Source organism: Ursus americanus, chromosome 2, assembly GCF_024610735.1.
Source record: "Ursus americanus isolate L20-20 chromosome 2, mUrsAme1.1.p, whole genome shotgun sequence".
Taxonomy (NCBI): domain Eukaryota; kingdom Metazoa; phylum Chordata; class Mammalia; order Carnivora; family Ursidae; genus Ursus; species Ursus americanus.
The window spans coordinates 53,117,539-53,132,732 of record NC_142128.1 but is presented as its reverse complement, the minus strand read 5'-3'; the positions used below and the strand labels follow the sequence as shown (position 1 = coordinate 53,132,732).

The 15,194-nt window shown below is 37.7% G+C and overlaps 1 pseudogene; it reads left to right on the top strand.

Moving 5' to 3' along the window:
* Positions 1–1,936: 1,936 nt before the first annotated feature.
* Positions 1,937–11,058, top strand: LOC123800103 (small ribosomal subunit protein eS4, X isoform-like; annotated as a pseudogene).
* Positions 11,059–15,194: the final 4,136 nt, after the last annotated feature.

The window sequence follows — 15,194 nt, the reverse complement described above, 5'->3', positions numbered from 1 at the left end:
ATTATTTCTTAGCCCTGCACCGGATTTATTATATTAGCATTTATTCATTAATTTAATCAATAAATATTTATTGAGCATTTAATCACGTGCCAGACAGTATTCCAGAAACTGGAGATACAACAGTAAATAAAACAGACAAAAAGAGTTAGATATTAATATATCTAAGAAAAAAGTTTGATATTAATATAGCTAAGAAAAAAGTGCTGAGGGAGGAAAGAAGACAGGGATGGGGCACAAGATGTCTTAGGACTATATCTTTAGGATCTTGGACAAGATAAACCAGGTTAATGTATGTTTAAATATGTTGTACTTTCTATCTTGACAAAAATAAGCCTCCATAAGGACCTGGAAGGGAAGGTTTGAATTTAGAATTTTGGTACTTCTAGAACTCCTTAGAGCTCCATGCTGGAACCTGGCAGCACAGAGAGATCTGACTCCACCTTCCTAGCCCTAAGCCCATGGCAACAAACCCTATCCCCCCACCACCCTATTCTTCTTTTCCCACACTCGATTCCACTACACCAAAAAAGGCCTTGTGCACACCCATGTGCATGCCTCAGTCCACATTTTTTTCTTCTTCTTCTTCTTTTTTTAAATTTAAATTCAATTTATTTAACTTATAGTGTATTACTAGTTTCAGGGGTAGAATTTAGTGATTCATCAATTGCATATAACACCTAGTGCTCATAACATCAAGTGCCTCCTTTACGCCCATCACCCAATTACCCCATCCCCCCCCATCCTTCAGTCCACATTTCTAAGCTCTGTTCACCCCTTGACCACTTTGGAATCTAGTGGGGTGTGTAACAGTGGCAGAGACCACCCTCAGGAAAACAGACCCAGGCAAGAGGGCCTTGCAGGTCCTGGAACAAGAATCAGAGCAAAGGAGGCAAGAAATGTTGGAGTTTTTTGGGGCGCCTGGGTGGCTCAGTCGTTAAGCATCTGCCTTCGGCTCAGGGCGTGATCCCAGAGTCCTGGGATCGAGCCCCACATCGGGCTCCTCCTCTGGGAGCCTGCTTCTTCCTCTCCCACTCCCCCTGCCTGTGTTACCTCTCTCGCTGGCTATCTCTCTCTGTCAAATAAATAAAATGTTAAAAAAAAAAAAAAAGAAATGTTGGGTTTTTTAATATCTGGAACATTGTTTCAAAGAGTGGGGGTGGGCACAAGCCCCTGGTGGACCCATAGACTCCTAGACCTATGAGTATGGATAAGAAGTTCTGAGTGGGGTCTTTTAAATTGAGGGTCAAAGGCAAAAGCAACCCCATTTTCCCAGGTTCCAGGGTGCTACTGGTTGCCAGTACTTTTCCATGTATGTGAATATATAATATTCACATATTATTTACATATTCACATATGTATATATATAATTTATATGTATGTATATATCTGTATTTATGTATGTGTATCTGTCTGTCCATCCATCCATCCATCTATACATGATATATTGTAGAAATAGGTATGTTGAATACTATAAGTTGGAAAGTATTAGCTCCTTGAATCATATAAGCTAATTTGCCATTTTCTGATTCCATGTTAATCAAGCACAATTCTGACCGCAAGTTTGGCTTTCTATGTGGTTTGATTATAGGGACAGAAGGTGCCATCATGTCACAGCACATATTCTGATCCTTTGGTCCATGGGATAGTCATATTACAGGTTGTGTTTAATAATTGGTAATATTTAACATATTGTCTTCATGTAAGTTTTGTTAGCGTGTGTCAATAACCCCTAAGTCCGGTATGAAATAGTAGCAAGATAACTTTTCTGAAATTGATGGTTCATGGACCAGTTGCTTGACAAAGAATTCATTTGCAGGAAATGCACCCCGGAGACCACTCAGCAGTGAGCTAGCTGATCTTCCCTGGCAACACTAAGAATGTAGCCTGAGCCAGTTCAAACTTCCACAGTGAGGAGACAGCCCAGCAGGCACTTACTATGAATGCTCAAGTAATACATGATAATTCAGAGTGCCGGGAGTTCTTGCCTACCTTTGGGTGCTGCAAGAAATGTAGAGGGGCTTCCTGCAGTGGGAATAAGAATCCTGCAGACCGCTCGGCAGCAGGTGCACCAAGAGAGTAGAGAGTGAGAGGCTCACACCCAACAGTCCCTCTCCTCCCCAGTCATCTAATTTTTTCGCAACTAGATTCTTTGCCTACTTCCTTTAAGTCAGTGGGATTGCCTTTATGTGCATATGTGTGTCAGCACCATGACATAAGCATTGCTCTTGCTGAATCCAGGATTTTGGCATGAAACCACTCAGAACACAGAAAAGTATGCAGTGTTACCTTGTGTTTGTCGTCAGGAAAAATGCCCTCCTTTTTAAGGAAATGTATTAAAAAATAAGAAAAATGGCTGAGGTGGATAAGTTCAAATGCTCTGAACACTGAATTTTATAAAGCATCGTCTACTGAATCAGACAAGCAGATATTTGTTGGGATCCAATATTTAAAATGATGGCTGGCTTCCTAGTTATAGTTGCCTTAAGAACGGAATAAGTCAAATGACATACAACACAGGAAGAGATTTGTGACTATGTAAGCTACGAACAGTGTCCAATTTGGTCATAGTGTGCATATAATATAGAACCCTCCCTCCTTCCCCCTCTTCTTTTCCTCATTTCCTCCCTTCCTCCCTCCTTTCCATAACTATCCTGGGAATTTACCATGTGACAAGCACTTGGATAGGTACCAGGGATACAGAAGTGAAACTCAACATGTTTCAGGTGCCTTTTGGAGCTTTAATCTAACACAGTAAGTGCAACCAAGTCAAGGGTAAGGTCTCAGCGGGGATGAAACTTGCAGACCAGGCCACGTAGCAAGATCTGGTTTGCTTATTGGGATGACAGGCATAGGAAAAAGACTTGCCCTCTGTTCAATGCTAATTTACCTTTTTTAACCAGAGCTACTCACACAGTGCAATTATTATGGAAAAATCCACTGAAAACATAAAACAACACTTCATTAATATCTACATTTTTGTGCCATGAGAATATTATATAGCTTTATGACATCTTGTTTGTTAGAATCTTTAAGCGAGTTAATAAATGTACCAGAGTATTATTCTGTGTTAACAAAGCTTTATTTATTGTTCAAAAGAAGGGATAATTTATCCTGAACTCCTCCCTCACCTCATTTAGTCCAGTAACTTCCTCATCTATGCTGAAAGTATGCAAATCCAATGATACTCTAATGATGTCAACTTAATTGAAGAACCGTTTAAAATGAGACCGACCCCTTCTCTTCCCCCCGACTGTTCTAAATATATGTGAAAGTTAGAGTTTAGATATTTTTTCTCACTTGTAAGCACCAGAATTCCAAAGGGTTCTTTGTAGAATATTTGGGATATTATCAATCTTGACTAAAATAAAAAACTCAATTCTTTTTTTCATGTAGGAGACCATGTATCTACAGTATTTATCTCATGTACATATTTGAAAAAATAGTAATTATATCTTAAGGAAAACAATTCTGAAAAACAGTTCAGAAGGTTTCTATCTTTGTGCTTATGGCACATTTCTTGGTAGCAACGTGTTATTCTACCCCCATTCTGCCCATGTTACTGTCCTCGGCATCCGCGTTTCTGAGAAAGTTCAGCCAGCTCTACTTGTGTGGCATGGAGAAACGAACATTCTTCAGTTGAATGAGTTATGCAACTGAACGGATCAGTGATAACTGTGGTTTAAACTAAATTGAGGAATCGCCAAAAATTAAACTGACCGAACTTCAGATCCATCTTGGCCTTACTTGAACTTTCTTAACATGTCTGTGACTGTTTAACTTTCTGCCATTAAGAATGAAAATTAAAATTCTCTACACGAATAAGCAGGGGAAGGCCCAGCAAAAACAAAACATTCTCCTAGAAAGAATTCAGTATATTCTTACTAACAATGACTCTTGCTTCCTAACTAGATTTTTGATGCAAATTTGTCATTTAAGGTCTGAAAGGTGCTTTAGGGTTTCTAGAGGAAAATTTTGCATAAACATTGTATGTTATTACGGGTGAAAATATTTGCAAAATTATAGTCCAATTCACTAGAGCAACAGAATACAAACACAAAATACATCTGGAAAAAGAGATAAAAAAGAAAACATGGGTGGTCACTTTCCCAACCTATACTCTCTCTAATAAATCAGAGTTTGCTTCTATACAAAAATAATAGATCATCTCTCACATCTTGAAAGCTGCTAGAATCATTTCATGGAAAAGTGGCCTAATGCCTAAACCATCTCCAATCAGCCCTGGAGCTTCCTGAACCTGCCAATGAATGACACCTGTTTGCAAAACATTTATTTGCTCCCTTGCACAATGTGAGCTACTTCTCGGCCTTATACCCACTCTTTGGTGTAGTCTTTAGATGATCATAGTCCTTAATTGTTTTTCCAGAACATTCTACCATTTCTCCCTTATTTGTTTCTTTTGAACCCAGTTTCTGCTATTGTCTTTGGGTCTTTGGTTGAAATTCTTAGAAAAATCCTCCAGGGAACATGTTTGTTCTTTTCACTGTCTTATTTGGGCCTTGCGGTGGGGGGGGGGGGGTGTTCCAATATAAATAACAGACTTAGAGCAAAAATAGAACAAGCCATTTCATCTTTGAGTTGTGTAGCCACAATCAAAACCTCACTCATGATACATAATCATGTGATATTTTACTTTACCTTGTCAAAAGATGGAACACTCTCAAAGTCTCCCTACTGTCTAGCTTCATTCACTAGTGGTGATAGTAGTGGACCACAGTAGAGTCGAAGAGGGACTGAGGAAACTGAAATTCTTGTCACTGCTGCCCCCCAAAAAGGATTGTTTTGAAAGCAGCCACTGAATTCATAGTCAAAATGTGTAAATTTGTAAGCCTTAAAAATAATGTGCTTTTTTTTTTTTCCAGAAAAAAGAGAGAGATCACCAATAGACACCCATAAGAAATAACTCCCTCTGATGCTCTCAAGACATATCCAGTCCCACCTGGATATTTCCTGTTTTGTGAATTCTCTTTGCAGTATCGGGAAAATGCTGATGTAATAACTTCTCGGTTTTTTTCTATGTTCCACACAGTGCTGGAAAAGTCACATGATTTTATGCACCTGTGTTGTTTGGTCATTTTCTTTGAGTCCTTTGGGAGGAATCAAATGATGCCTTGATGTAATGTGTATGCAGAAGCCATTTGGGAAAGCACTTCTTCCTATGGGAATACACTGAGTTTTGAAAACTGTGCAAATAAAAACAATGTTGAATTTCTGGTATGCTCACTGAGTGTGTGTGTGTGTGTGTGTGTGTGTGTGCACGTGCACATGCACTCGCACGGACACACACAAGCCCTTCTACACACAGATATGAATTAACTGCCTATTCGAGACATCAATAACCGCTGGTTCTTTTATAAAGAGGATGTTGTGTCTTGCATTTTGGACACACATGGAAAATGTTCTTAAATTGCTTTCTGTTTTTATCATTAAATGTGGGAATATACCTAAAAATCACAGCAAACTCTTCTTTCTGTGTGGTCTAAAAAACATTTATCACTTTTTCCTATAGATGGAAGGAAATGCTATATTTAGTATTTTGTGGGAGATGGCAATAAATGATTCTGAGATCTGATAATTACTAGAAGATTTATTCCATGAACAAACTAGTAATCCTGGTCGTTAAGTGTTGCCATGCTTAGGCACAATTAGTTAACAATTTGGTCTCTGAGCATGAATAAAAGTAGATGGCCAGTTACATATTATTCTATATTTTGTCATTAATGAAATTGTATGGAGCAGGTTTAAGAAGAATCTTCTTTTTATTGACAAGGAAATGGAGTCCTTCCTCTGAAAAAAATTAGTTTCTTATTAAAAAAAAAAAAAAAGCATGCCCCATGGGAATAATGGAGGCAATTTAAAAAGGAAACTCAAGAGATTATAAATAAATATTTAGTGATAGATACTTGGTGGATATTCCATTCACACAAACTGTCACACTAAGATTCAGCAAAAGTTTTATGGCTGCCCAGGATTGAATATTGGTCCCTCCTGACCTGGCTTCCTCACTAACTCTTGCCTTCTTCCTCTGCTCTCTCCAACAAATGCCTGATGTTCCAGTCATACCAAACTGAGACGCCCTTCCATCCAACAAGACAGGCCCCTCTTGCCCTCAAGTCCAAAGAGACAAAACTTACTTTAACCTCTTCCATTTGGAACATCAATACTTTAAAGCTTTTTAAACCGCCATCCTCTTTTCCTCCTTGCTAACATATCTGCTGTGTAACTTTTTCTAAAATAGACCTGTTGTCGACTTTGGAAATCATGGAAGTAGATTATTTCTTCTTTGATGATTTCTCCAAAGGTTGTTTGAAACTCCTTAAGTACATTCTGTGCGTAGCGGAGCTGTGGCTTGTGGTCCCAAAGAGCATTCGAGGCATGTAGTGGCCCTAAGGCGTTGGATGCTGGACAAACTGACCAGTGTGCTTGCTCCTTGTCTACCCACCAGTCCCCACAAGCTGAGAGAATGGCTCCCTGTCAAAATCAACAGACTGAAGTATGCCCTGATAGGAAATAAAGTGAAGATCTGCATGTAGTAGTTCATTAAGATTGGTGGGCCAAGTCAGCTGGGTTATACTACTCGGGAGTTGTTTTTTCCAGTTGTTTGCTCAGAAGCAGACTTCATCGGGAGTTTTCCCTTTTGGGAGTGAGGTCAGAAGAATGGAATACTCACATGTGAATCATACTGTACATAAAACAAAGTGTAGGCTCCTTAAGCTTATACATTTTATACAATAATAAAGTAAAATCAAACTTAGAGATTCTATCTTAAACACTAAAAAGCAATAAAATTCAAATTTACCACATTAATTTAATGTGAAAATTTAAATAGTTTTGCTGAATCTAGTTGCCACATCATACCCATTGCCTTACTAGATGAGAGCTTTGAGTTTGTGATAAACCCATATCTATACATCTGGAGTAGTACATATATATGTATAGATATATATCTATTTAGATATATATCTACTAGCTATCTATATATAATTCTGTGCTAGAAAAAATATTGATGGCAAGGTCTAAACTGATATTACTGACCCTTCTGGTATTATGGATTTTATCAGTATTGACAAGACCAGAGAGTATTACCGTCTGATCTATGGCACGAAGAGTCTCTTTGCTGTTCATTGTATTATGCCTGAGAAGCCAAGTACAGTTGTGAAGAGTAAGAAAGATCTTTGTGAGCACAAAAGGAATCCCCCATCTGATGACCCATGACACTCCCATTATCTTCTACCCTCATCCACTTGTCAAAGTGAATTACAACATTCAGATTAATTTAGAGACTGATAAGATTATCGATTTCATCAAGTTTGACACTTGGTAACCTGGGTATGGTGATTGGAGGTGCTAACCCGGAAGGAATTAAACTGATCATCAACATAGACATCGTGGTCTTTGAATGTGGTTGATGTAAAAGATGCCAATGTCTTTGCTGACTTGGCTTTCCGAAGTGTTTGTTACTGGAAAACACAACAAACCATGGATTTCTCTTCAGCATTACCAAAGAGAGAAAGAGATTGGTGGCCAAAGGAAGCAGTGGGTAAAATGACCTTCAGGTGATATGATTGGAGAGCTCTCAGAGGGTTAAAGATAACACAGCACAGAAAACAAAACCAAAAACTCCTCCCAAGAGATGAAAGTATCTTGCCAATTGTGCAGATTCAAAGTGACCCTCCTTAAATGTGTTACCTTTTGTGATACAAGTTTTCACCAAAGCACTTTCACCAAAGATCCAAAATTCTCAAACACGCTCCAAGCCTTTTCTTCAATTAATATTAGATCCCTGACATCAGGGCTAATTTTCTAGCCAGACATATATAACTTAACTTACAACCACAATCTCTGTCTTTCATTTTGCAGAATTGCTGACTCTAAAGGCCCAACCCTTTTTCCAGGTTGTATAAGTTATTCTTTATGGCTCAGAATCATTCTTCTTGCCAAAAGATTCTTTGCATATTTCACATATATGCCGTATCTTCTCATTGCTTCCTGTGCTTTTAATCACATCTAATTTCATTTCCGTTGTAACCATGCACTCTTCTCTAGCATTTTTAGTATTTTTACTATACATCCAAACTAAGAGGGGAGAAACAAAGCGTGGATTTTCAAATGCTGCCATTACACTTAGTCAACCTTTCCTTTTCTTATTCCTCATCCATGTCTTTTACCAATTTGTCTCTCTCCTCTCAAAATCTCACCTTCTTTACAAACCTTTAAAGAACTTGTTCTTATAAGAGCATTCACTGGCCAGAGAAATTGGCATTCCAGAGCTGTTTTCCATCTAGCCCCTCCTTCAGCCAAGAACTGCTCTTACCCACCACACCAAATTACAGGTAATCTTGCATCTTATACCCAGGTATGGAGGCCTCCTACTGAGGAATGCAGAGTGACAAGAGAAAAAGAGCCTGGATCCTTGACATTTTGAAACTGCCCATCAGCCTTGACTGCTGACGCTAGACTGATAAAAGAAAGATAAATAAAATTCTAATATTCAAAACTCAGTAAGTTTAAAGGCAGTTTAGCTACTGTTTTACTTGGCTCTTTGTTGAAGTACCTGGAATCTATATCCTAATCAATATATAAGTGAAATGGGATCTAGAAATAGAATAGAAAAAGAAATTACATCCATTTATGTAAAATGGAGCTACAATTCTTGTATTTCATAACTTGTGACATGAGGTTCTTATTTGCTATATGGATATATAATTTAAAATTCTGGTTTTTACTAGAATAGAAAAAAGCACGATAGTGCACTAAAGGACGAGCAAGGGTCAATAATTTTCTTAGATCTGGTGATCAGAGAAAACTTCTCTGAGGAAAGGATGTTTAAGCAGTTTTATGAACTGGTGGTGTGAAGGGCAAGGAGACACACCTTCAAAGCAAGGCAAACTGCAGGGGTGAAGATCCCAGGGGAGATAAAAATTTAGGCTGTTAGAGAAACTGAAAGAATTCCAGGTGACTAGACTTTGTCAGTAATTGGAAACTGTCCTAAGATGAACTTGGTGAGCTAGCAGGGGCCCAAACGTGCAGGGTCTTGCAGGTCAAGGTTAGGAGTTGGATTTTATTCTTGGTGCAGTGGTACGCTGTTGAAAGATTTAAAATAAGGGAGTGGTGTGGTTGAAGTTGTGTTTTAGAAATAGGAGTTTGGTTGCTGTGGATTGAAGAAAAGAGAAAGGCAAGAATAGGAGCCCTAGTAGCTGTTTAGAGGCTGTGATGGAGTTCAGGAAATAATGAGAGCTTTGTGTAAGACCATGGAGGTGACGGAGAAAAATGGAGAGGAATGGGTACATCTGATGTGTTCTGAGATATATTTTAAAAGATATAATTCGCAACAAATCTATGGATATATAATATATATTTGGAGAAGACTTGCTGAAGCAGTGGATTTGGGGAATAAAGGAGAAAGGAAGCAAGAGTTCCATTTGTAATATATTAAGAATGAGATGATTCTGAGATATGTTTATGAGGAAATGTAGGCTTCTGTAGCAAACAATCCTCAAATTTCCTGATTTATCAGAAGTTTATTTCTCATTTATACAGCAAACCACCATGTATCTTCCTGGCCATATAACTCTCATAGGAGACTCTTTTCTACCTGGTGGCTTGGGGACCATTTTTCTATCTTCTGGCTCTACCTTGCTCTAGGTTCTTAGGGTTGTTTTCCAATCAGTCTGCTAATGAATAAAGACAGCAGGAGCAAGTAGGGAGATTTGGGAAAGAAAAACATACGTAGAGGCCTGTTCGGGCAATGACATCATGTCTATCATATCACATTGGCCAACCTTAGTCATGTGGCCTAGACTAATTGCAAGACAGACTCTGAAGTGTAGTCTCGTTATGTGCTCAGGAGGAAAAGGAAAGGGTATAGCAGTCTTGCCATAAAATTCAGCAGGAGGGTCAAATAAGTCTTTGGGATATAAAGTCTGGAGCTGTTTTCTCAAATAAATTGGACAGAAAAAAAGAAATAAACAAATGTCCGTTGAGTCCCATCTCCAAGGATCTAACCAGGCATTTCAGAGGGTACAAAAGTGAACACCCCTTTCTTGCTACTCACAAAGTTTGCATAATGTAATTGGGAAAAGAAGATAGAAACAGTTGCAAACGTCGTAAAAGAAAATAATGGGAGACGTCAAAGAGCAGCAATTAATTACCAAGTAAGTGATATAGACAAGGTATCATATATTGGGGTGGGGGGAGCGAAGTCATCAGGCTTGACTCGTGTAGGGAGGTTTCCTAAATGAGGAAAAATTTTAGGTGATCATAAAGAATATATGAGTTGTCCAGGAAAAAAAAAAAAGAGAAAAGATAAAAGAATTTTTTTTTTTTTTTTGGGCACAGGGAACTGCATCAGTAAACATGAAATTTTTTCCACTGTTTAAAATAACTGCTTTTTTGGGTCATAATTAGCACTCTTTTAGAAACCACAGATTTAAATGTCTGTTAACTATGTAGTAATCAGCATCTTAATAATTATATTCAAAGTGATGTTTATGTGGCTTATGATAATTTTTCTCTTTCCAGACAGGCTTCCTCACACAGGTATAGCCTCAATTGCTAAACCAAAGATGGGCTCATTCACACTTTGGGTTCGAATCTATGATCCACTATTCTTGGTCTCCACAATTAGAAAGATGAGATGTCCTGGTTGTCCAGGGGGTCCAGGCAATGGTCATTTGGCTAGAGAGAATTTCTCCATATTTTATACATACATAAATATGACCTAGTGAGGATCAGCAGAACAACGAGCAGCGGAAACAGAGTCAAGGAAGTGGGATCAGGGGATGATTTCTGTTTTCTGAGACAGAAAGAACTTCCCACAATTGTTCCGTCTACAAGTAGGTTCAGATTCTCAGATCAAGCAAGCAAGCTCAGAAGGTGGAACCAGGCCTGAGGCGCACCTGCATGATTCAGCTCTTGGGAGTCTGCCTTTGGCTGTATGTGAAAGAGACTGACGAGGATGATGATGATGATAATGTCAATAATGGCAATAATTTGCACTTGCTTGGGAGCTTTAATGCTACATTTTCAAAGATGTTATAAACAATAATTAATTAAGCCCTACAGCAGTTCCTAAGGTAGCTATTACCTGTATTGTGCACATAATGAACCAAAGCAAAGAAAGGTTAAGTGGGCAGCCTGAAGTTACACAGGAAATAAAAGCTTGGAAAAGAGAGGCTGATTCCTAGCCACAAAGTTGGCTTATTCATGTCGTTTCTTCGGAATGGAAGTGAAGTTTGCAGAGCCCATAATGAATTATGGAAGAAAGAGCTGAAATCTGAGGTCCAAGGGTATCTAGGGGCTCTCCTAGAATTTCTCAGGAAGTCAATGATCTCAAACGGATGGGTACTTGAAGCTCTGATGCCCCTAACCCTTGCCAAGACAGCCTTTCTGCCGTTGCGAGTTTCTGCGCAGGCGCCTCACCGCCGTGCTCTAATACGCGCCCAGCTTCTTTTACCAGAATGCAGGCGAATTACAGGTAGAAATGGGGCTATTTACTTCGGTCTCTCAACATCTAACACAGTGCTAGGTATATCATGGATATGATACAATAAACATGCTTTGAAAAATAATGCATGGGTAAAAATTTGTTTTTGTGAATTTTGCCTGAAGTACAAAAAAGCACTGTAAAGTAAAATAATTCCAAAAAGCAATGGTATTAACTGGCTGAATGAAGGGAAAGGAATCCTAATGTAGAATCTACAGGCCCGAACATTGATAGTAAACACTGAGATTGAAAGACATGCCTGAATTTGCTCTGCCAACTGGTCCTCCCTCTCATCTTCAGTTCACTCATCTGCAAAAAGTAATAATACCAGCCTCACAGAGTTGTTACACGGGCCAAATAACATAGTGGGTGCAGATCATCTATCTCGAGACCACACTAAGCCCACAATACATATTCATGTTCTTTCCTCCTTTTAAAAGCCAAAGTATCACTAAATCTTCACCGTTGGAAATATTAAGGAGTAATCTTCTTGCCTCTAGGTAGAAAAAGTTATTTTCACATGGAAAACCCTTTATTAGCAAGGTAAAAGGGAGGAAATATTAAAATAGTTCACTCCCTAATGCTATATGAGAAAGGAAAGACTAAAGCGCGACTGGAATTCCACTTAAGCAGCACAGTCATAGAAAACTCTAGATAAATAAAAAAGTTGAAGATTAGCTAATGTACCTGATATAAACAGTCCCAAATTAATTTAAGGACCTCACATATTTAATATAGATAATGACTATCTGTACTAATGCAATTAAATGCATGACGACAAAATCAATTTCACCCAATCCTGCAAAGTCAATGTTTCAGGACTTGGAAACGAGATGGAAAGAATTTAGTGGTAGGAAGGGGAGGGGCAGGAAGGAGGAGGAAAGAAGGGAGGAGCAAGGTCATGTACAGTGGCAGGTGTAGGGACAGGTGCTCAGGGTAGGGCCCAGGGAGATGAAAAGAAGTGGTTATGAAAAGAAGTGGTTACACAAACCACATATGTGGACACATACACACACATACACATGCACATGCATTCTACCCTTTAACCATGTGTTTAGTTAAGCTTTAAAAAGATAAGAATTGCATTTTAACCACATCTTATTTGACTTGCTCCATATGAATAATCTCATAAAATTTAGTTTATTTTGCTATTTCCAATAGTCTTAAAGATATACCTACTCAAAACTGAAAAGACAGTGGATCTTTCTTGCAGCTTCTGGAAAATTCCAATTGAGATAATAGTTTTTACCTTTAATTTATACTGGGCTTGATGTTCTTAGCTTTCTCTCCTTAGCTGTCATGTGTCTAAGCCGACTAGGGGTTCATGAGAGGATAGTGAAGGATAAACAGTGAGGATTTGGAGGGAGACACTGCGAAACTCCCTGGAAAGCTTAGCTTAGGAATCTAGAAGACAGATTTATATGCTGCCTGATAGTGTCGGCTTTTCAAAAATTAGGAAAACAAAATGTAATTTGGATTATACCTTAGATTACTACAAGGTAAAGTAATTATCTTATTAGTTGTTGATTGATGCTGAAATCTATCTTTGGGTTTAATATCAATATAATGTGAGATCACTCTTAATAGTTGAGCCAAGCACCATGTATTAGTATGTTTGGCTCTATTAAATGCTTTGGAAAGAAGCAATAAAAACTCAGTCTTAAGTGGTAGACAGACACAATTTTATCATCTGTCATTGTCATTAAGATACATCAACATGGAGTTGAGGGAGACGAATGTTTAAACACAGTCATTTATATTTATGATATACCTACAATGTAGCAAATATTTTTACTTAACTATTTTTATCTTCCTTGCTTGAAGTGGCAATATCCGATTAGTAAGCCAACAGATAAAATATAGACTTGCTAATAGTCAAATATAAATGAGATAAAGACAAATTGAGCCAGAAAACCAAGGAAATGTGGTCTTTTTCTTAAAGTTAGATGGGTCCTTCATTAGTTCTTTTGGTTAGTATGACTCAAATTCTGTTTTTAAAATTTAGAATTGAAACTTAATTGAGACTTATAAGTATTCCCATTACCTCTGCATCGCATTAGGGTGGATTTCATGTTAGCATCAATCAATTCAAAATTCCTACAGTACTACTCTCATATTTTCTCCTCGCTGACCTTCATGTGATTATATTTATTACTGAGAATCAGGTGCAAGAATCAGTCCTTTACAAATGTACTTAAGTTTCAAAAATCAGATACAAAAAGAGCTTTATTTAGAATGTTAAAATCGATGAAGTTTATTTCAGGCAACATATAAAATTCATTTCTTAAGTGAGTATAAAAGCAAATGAATTTAAGGAAAATAGGACGGGCTCAATAATCACATTTAGAGTTCCTTTTTTAAATCAATAAAAGAATTTTTAAAGAGTGACCCATCTAATTCTTCTGTAATGTTTTAATGCCCTCCCCAATGAGCAGAATACACATCTGTATAATGATTTGTATTCAAAAACACTGCCTCTATCTGCAAATTCTATAATCATTTATGATATAAAGATATATCAAAGTTACTAAAACCATTCAGCAGTAACCAAAATATGAACATATCTGAGAACAACTTTGTTGGAAATAAAGACATTAAATTATCTGGACAATAAATTAAATAATAACCATAATAGATGGAGTATTGAGACATTTAGTTTCTGGAACTTTGCTTTGAAGAGTTTTGAGCAATTTAACTTAAATGCCCTAAAGATTTTTAATGGTCCTAAATAATTTATGTACCCATCAGTCTGTTTGCAAACTGTGACTATTTCCAATGAGCCATTGTTCTGTGTACAGCACATGCACAAATCCTAAACTGAGTGGTATACATGATTTCAAAGTTGATGAGTGACTGCATTCCAATAGTTTGTTGGTGATCTTGTCTTGCTGTTTTTGTTGTATATGGTTTGCAGGTATCCTTTGTAAAATTGTTTGGAATGCTAAATGTGTCAAGTATGTGAGCCATAGTAAGTATTAAGAATGGCTATTCTCTGGAATTGGAGCCAAAAGGTGTTCATTGAAATAGTCTGCCTAGGAAAAAGTTGAACATTTTGTACAGACTATTTAGGGCACTAAAGTCATGAGGATGGGCTAAGTGAATTATCCAACTTTCTTCTGGTTCTATCAGTTTCCAAAACAATGACCTCTGTTGGCAGTTTTTCCCTCCCAATTTGCAGATTTCTTAGTAGCATTTCTCTTTTCTCAAGTGTTGGATAGCTGGTGGTATTTAATGTAGGCTAGTGGTAGGTCTGCTGTGAAACACTTTGAGACGTTTTTAAACTAGCTCTGAATTCTATTTAATGTAATTACGTGTGATTTGAAGGCTAAATGTGTAAATCTGTTCAAGAGAAAAACATCTTAGGTAGGAATGCCTAGAGAAGAGTAAGAAACCTTTTCTAATGTGCTTGCTGAACTTGATGGGCTGGGTTCAGTTCATTCATTTTTGAAGGATCAGTGGAAGAAACTTAAGATCAGCAAATGATGAAATAATAGTTTGTGTTTATCACAACAAGCATAATTAAATTAAATGTTTCAGCATAGAAGAATATGTAAGGACAATGATGGTTTCCCTGATCTGAGACGAAGTTGATTATATCACCTCTCTCATGAGAGATTTATTCCTAGGTGGGAAAATGAACACACAGATCAGAAAGTCAGAAGCTAAAAAGACAGCAGAACTCAGCATTTTC